Source organism: Heterocephalus glaber, unplaced genomic scaffold (genome assembly GCF_053883595.1).
Source record: "Heterocephalus glaber isolate CG9 unplaced genomic scaffold, H.glaber_assembly_v1.0 deba00001523, whole genome shotgun sequence".
Lineage (NCBI taxonomy): Eukaryota > Metazoa > Chordata > Mammalia > Rodentia > Bathyergidae > Heterocephalus > Heterocephalus glaber.
Genome location: NW_028258327.1, coordinates 21687714 through 21694292, shown reverse-complemented (window position 1 = coordinate 21694292; position 6579 = coordinate 21687714). Strand labels below are relative to the sequence as shown.

The 6579-nt window shown below is 37.4% G+C and overlaps 1 pseudogene; it reads right to left on the bottom strand.

Moving 5' to 3' along the window:
• Nucleotides 1-4988: 4988 nt before the first annotated feature.
• On the bottom strand, nt 4989-5114 carry LOC147824995 (U2 spliceosomal RNA; annotated as a pseudogene).
• Nucleotides 5115-6579: the final 1465 nt, after the last annotated feature.

Below are 6579 nucleotides of genomic sequence, written 5' to 3'. Positions count from 1 at the left end.
AGAAGAAACAAGCATTCATTAGAAACATAACAGACCAGATATAGATTGCCATTAATGATTACAACTCTGGGAACAGAATTAGGGTGCAAGTTACTCTGGCCTCAGAGTCACATAGGCTTCAGTTGGACTTATTTCTTAAAACAAGTCAGTTGTGGGTTTTATCTTTACAGATGCACTGCTTGCAGCCTGCTTTGGGCATAATCAACAAGGCAGTCTCCCACACCTCACATTGGCTCATTCTACTGCATATACTTTCGGTGGAATTTTTAATTTCCTGGATATGTTTGAATTTGTTTCATGGATTTCAATTTTTTCTTATGTTGGGCATTCATGGTTTCCATCATTTTCCTAAGCTCTTGAATTTTTTAAATCTGTATCTTCTCTAAAGTCATTAAGTATACCTTTCATTATTGTCACATCTCTGTGGTTATCTGAGAAATTATTTCTGATTTGATTTCTTTAAAGCCTCATTCATTTGCTTTGTTATCTCCGCTGTTATTCACTTCAGAGAGTCTAGGTGGGTGACTTTCAAATTGTTCCACTTCATTACCCTCTGGGTTTCCCTTTGGTGAACTGAAAGTTTGGGGTTGCATCTTGCTTAAGTGTCTTCTCATTTTCCTTTTTTTCAGTTTAATTCCTGGGTTGATACCTATCAATGGCTTAAGGCAAGTAGCTTTTTTTTGCCAGCATTTAGAATACTTAGGAAATGACTATTTCTCTGAGATGTCTTCCAGGCATAGCTGGCTTTTGGAGTTTGAGTCTATTGCAAGATCTTACCTCTTCAATTTATTGAGGATGAGAAGTTGCTGCCTACTTGGCCCAGCCTCTGGTTCTTTTGCACTGGAATTGTTTATGACCCTTAGGCAATCTCAGTCTTGGCATACCAGGATGAGTAACTGATTAGAACAATTATGTCATGTTTTCTAAGGTAGTACAATCAGCAACAATAGCATCAAATACAGCCTAGAAAATGACAAACTGTGGTAACTATTAATTTGCCATCTTTAACTGTATGAACAAGATTTGTGGTTATATAACAAATCTAAGACAAACCAGAAAACTGATGAGCATAACAAAACTGCTAAGTGGTTAGCATGTGTGACATTGTAAATTACTATGAATGTTCAACTGAAAATTTAGAGCCAGTGATTGAGATGACTATGTAATAAGCAGCAAACATATTAATGTTTTTTAGTTTCCTAAGCAAGAGATTCTGATTTCCACTTAAATATTCTAGAAAAATGGATATTATTTTTCTATTAATGGATCTTCAAAGTCCCTCTAAGAGTGGCATCAGCTGACTGTGGTGATACTGTTCTGAAAGAGAAAACAATAATAGAGACTAGAGGTAATCCTTGGGAAGATAAAGAAATAAACCTATTCATCCACTAGCAGGATTTATTTTCTAATTTTCTTCTGCTTTTCATCACTAGATGAAAAATGATGAAGGTTAGAAAAGTTCACAGTACAAAGGATCACAGTTTCAAAAACACATGCTTTTTTTTTTTTTTTTTTTTTTTAGCAATCTTCATGTGCCAAGAGGTAATGCAAAACTGGAAACCTGGTGGTCCCCCAAAGCATGGCTCTGCTGCAGGACCTCTGTGTTTCTTCTCTTGCTTTCTCTCTATCATTGCATGGACACCTAAACACAGAGACTTTATGGAGTCCCTAAGCAGTGCTCACATTTAATTAACATTAACAATACTAATCACATTTAAAGATTCAATCTGCCCCAAATGTGAATTTTTAGGTACCCACATTCCAATTAATTTCCTCTTGAAACTACCTACTTTATTTCCTCTGAAGACATCTCTTATCAGAAGCAATACCCCATTCCACAAAATCCTAGATATAACAAGCAGAAAACAATCAGAATTGGAGGTAGTTGAAATGATTAATCTAACAATTTTAGCAAGATTCCACTAAACCATTCCACACACATATATCTCCATACAATTTCCAAAGATCTTAAAAGTTTGTCTGGATTTCACTCATCATAAAACTTTTTAAATAGCTTATAAATCTATCTGGGAGGATAGACTTTAGAGTTTAATTTGATAAAGTGAATAGAAAATACTTAACTCAGTGCCTGTACTTGGATGCTACTTTAAAAAGAAAGTGCCCTGGTCTCTCTTTTGCAGTTGGCCATTTCCCCTTCTCTTGTGCTGTATGGGAGATGAGCTACCATCTGTGCTTAAAACTCTTTTCCTAAGTAAATACCATAGACTATTTGTGCCCCAAAATTCATATGCATACAATATGTGGGATTGCCTGAATAAAGTCCTGCTTTAAAACTCAGAATATACACTTTACCAATTTTATGTAACTTAAGATGTACTAGATAGATGATAGAGATTGCATTATTCAATAGTGTTCTGGATACAGTCTGTGGTTTTTGTTTGGGTTTTTTTTTTGGTACTGGGAATCGAACTCAGGACCTTGTGCTTGCAAGGCAGGCAGTGGAACCACTGAGCTAAATCCCCAGCCCTTGATTTTTATTAAAGATATTTTTAGAATTCAAGGTAGTAGATGCTTTTTAAGGAACAAATCAGACAATGTACAAGAGAGACTAGAAATCACTCTGCAATGAAGTTACTGATATTGTAGAGATAAGTCCAATAATAGGCACCACTGTCAATAGCAGTAGTGATATATTACTACACCTATTAATAATATAATAATAATGGCTAACATTTATTGTATTTTGTTCTTACTATGGTCTGGGCTCTGTGCTAATGTATTGTGACACATCCTCACAAAACTCTTTGGGTAGGTAATACCATTATCCCAATTTTAAAGGCAAGGAAACTAATGCAGAGAGAAGTACCTTTAAAGTAAGATGCCATGAGAAAAGATACTTAGGTGTAGCATAAAACCAAGGAATTACTGTTCTAAGATTAGACTGTAGCAGACTGTGTCATGTCCCCTTTGCCACCTCTGTGTTCAAGTGGCAGCTGCTGGTTCTCTGCACACTTAGATGCAGTTCTACTGCCAGTATTCTGCTTCAAGCCTAGACTTTTCCATCTTCCCACATTGTGACCCCAGCCTTCCAGTTACTCAAGGTCACATGGTCTTCTTCCGATAGCAGCTGAGAAGCTAATTCTGCAGGGCAGAGACGAATATAGGACAAATGCTCTGTCTTCCATCTTTCAGGGACCAACTCCAGAAGGCCTTCTGTACTGCTCAGAGGTCTCAGAAGAATCAATCATTGAGGCTTACCACAGAGACAAGTAAGGCGCCATAAGTGACTGTTCCTCTTTCCTGCCTCACTTTGCCTGCTCTCTCTCTTCCACCTTCTGAGTCTCTTGCCAAAAACCTACCTCATCTCAGACTCTACTTCAGAGGAACCTAAACTATGATACAATTTGTGAGGAGCAATGCTACATAATTTTAGGGATAAATCATTTGATCAGGCCTAGTTCTCCTGCCTACAGGACAGCTATGGCATTTTGAGACATAATTCCATTTTGGCCCCAGTTCACAACTGAGACCTCAATGATCCAGTGATGCTGTGATGCTCCAGGACAAGATTACACCAGCTGAAGACATCCTGGAAGGAACAAACTGTTCATCTACTCAGCTCCTCATTGGTCTTGGATTGTTACACTGTGTTTATCCTGATGTACTGAACTCTCTGCAAGTCATTTGATACATCTGTTTCTCATGATGTACTGAATAAAAGGTGTGGTAAGCTGGGGGCTTTCATCTTTGCAGCCCAGAGCAGCACTGATCAGGCCCAAAGCTCAGCTTCTCAAAGTCTCATTTTTCTACCTTTCCTGTATAATAAGTTAATTTGCCTTGTGCTGCCATGGCTATCAGGAGACTAGGACTTACTGCAGAGGTTCTAGTAATGTCCCCTTTCCCTGTTCCCTACAGCAATTGACCCTTTCAACTAAATACACAGCATAGGATACCTAAACAAATGAGTTTAACAAAGTCACTCTGTTGAAATTGTTTGCTCATTATATTGTTGCTATTAGTTAATAATTCATTTTAAAAGTCTTATAAAACAGCAGATTTGGGGCAGAGTATGAGCCTTTCTAACAAAACGTATTTTTAGCACTTGCTGAAGTATTTCACCCTAAAATCTTTTCACTCAATAAGACACTGATTAGGTCTTTAGGTAACTGTTCCTATAGCAACACTCTACAATACTTTATTATTTTTTAAGTCCACCTCCTCAGCCAGAAAATAGATTTCATTTCATATAGCCATCTTTTCCAACTCTGCCACTCAATGATGTGCTTTCTATTATTTAGCTTATTTCCCTTGGGAAATTTTCCCTTTTTTTCTTTCACTATTATTTCAACAGTGAATTTAATTAATTAAAAATATTTCATTAGTCGGTATGTTTCTGTATATTGGTATATGTTTAATGATATAAGAACAATAATAATGACAATTACATAGAAACCAAATACTTGAGACCTTCTAAAAAAAGTGCTTCAACCTTCCTTTCCTGTCAAAGAAGGCTAAGGATATAGCAAGCTACAGGAGTGGAAAGGCCTCTTGCCAGGATGATGCACTCATATATTCATTTATTCTGGTGCTAGTGACACACTGTAAAAGACAGACATGGTTCCTGCCCTCACAGAACTTACACTTTGAAAGAGGCAGAGAAAAAAATCATTAGCTATGCATGTGAGAAGTAGGGAAAACAGAGAGAGCTTTGGAAATGTGGCAGAGGGGACTACCCCATCAAGGAGGAGGCAAAAGGTTTGCACAGAGGTCTTACACATATTTCCATCCCTACAACAAAATAACTGAGATAATCAACTCATGAAGAAAGAAGGATTATTTTGGCTCACATTTTTGGAGTTTCCAGTCCCCATTGCTTTGGCCTTATCAGGAGGCAGCACATCATATTGGACGTACATGGTACATCAAAACTGTTCATATCATGAGCCAAGGAGCAAAGTAGAAAAAAAAGAGAAAGAGAGAGACCATGCTCCCCAAAGTCCCAGACATTGGCATACCCCCAGTGACCAAAGAAGTCCCACTAAGCCCCATTTTTCAAAGGTTTCACCACCTGGTACAGCCACCAGAGGACCAAACCTTTAAACTGATAAGAACAGATACTACACTTGGTCTTAGCCAAAAGGCTGAGAAGGGATACCAAACCTTTAATACATGGGCTTTTGGGGAACATTCAACATCCAAATTATAGCAACAGGAAACTATGTTTTAGCTGAGACCCTAAAAATGAGTTCAATTTAGACATGGGAACTGAGGAAGAGAAAAAAAAATTAGCAAACTAGAAGGAAGAAACTGTGTGTTAGGTGACTTGGGGGCAGAAATCCTGAAAGCAGTTAGGTTTGAATGGAGTGATGTATGTGAAGACTCAGGAGAGACAAAGTGGCAAAGACCAGATCACATAGACCCTCATAAACCATGTGAATTGCTTCGGGTAACTCCAGTGCTATGATTCTGAACCCCAATACTTAGAGGCTTAGCACAATCAAAGTTAGCATTTACCCACAATATGGTCCAGGACAGGTGTTCTAGGTTGGTGAGGAATACTCCTCCCTCATGGAATTAGTTTTTCTTTCATGAAGAAAAAGATTACTTCTGGCATTTTTCTTGAAAAATCCTGGGTCTGATGCAATGCAGTAACCTACCAAACATAAAGGAAGCACTGAGGGCAGTTTTCAGGACATTGGAGTTTGCAGTCATCAAGGGCTCTTTACTTTGTCATGAATTGTGATTCACAGTTTATTTGAAGGAAAAAGCTGAAGTGGGGCAAAGCATTTGGATGACAGTGTCATAGAAAAGCTGAGGGAATTATTGTCTCAACTTCTTTCCTCTGAGCTTATACCTCATCAAAGTGTCCAAAGCATACAACTGAAATATTATTATTCTCAAGTCATTTTTTAGACTGCACTGCATCAATTCTTGGAAAATGAGCTGTTTTGTGACTTTATGAAGGAATACAAAATTACATGACAGGGGTTTATTCTCAATTACTTGCTCTACAAATATTTGAAACAAATATACTTGTTGAAGAAAAAGTCCTCTCATCCTGTTTATAACACAAATAGCTGAAGGCAAGCCTAATATATTTTTTCAATTTATCAGCACAAGTTTGTAGTACATAATGATCATATTCCTTGAGAGGAGTTGGTACATGGATATAACACATCTTAATTTTTTTTATTCCTTTCCCCACTCCTCAGTCCTTTCTCTCTCCATCTCTTAGTCCCATTACCATTTGCAAAAGATCAATCTCTCTATATTCTATTATCTATTATTTTATTCTTGGTACATTTTAGGTGTAAAATACATTTACATACATCATTGGGATCTTGTACCATTACATGAGTCTCTTGGTTCTTATTTTTTCCCCTTCCCCTGCCCTCCTTTCACTCTCTCCACCCTTCCCTATTTGCAAAGACTTTGTGTCCATTTTTTCTCCTTTTCTCATATTTTTTCCCCTTCTTTCCTTTCCCCTACCCCTCCCTCTTCCCCTGCTCCTTTAGACCTTTACATTCTATTACACAACATCAATTATACATTTTTAAAATTACAATATCAAGATCTAGGAGACATTATCACAGATTTTACAGAATTTAAAAGGATATA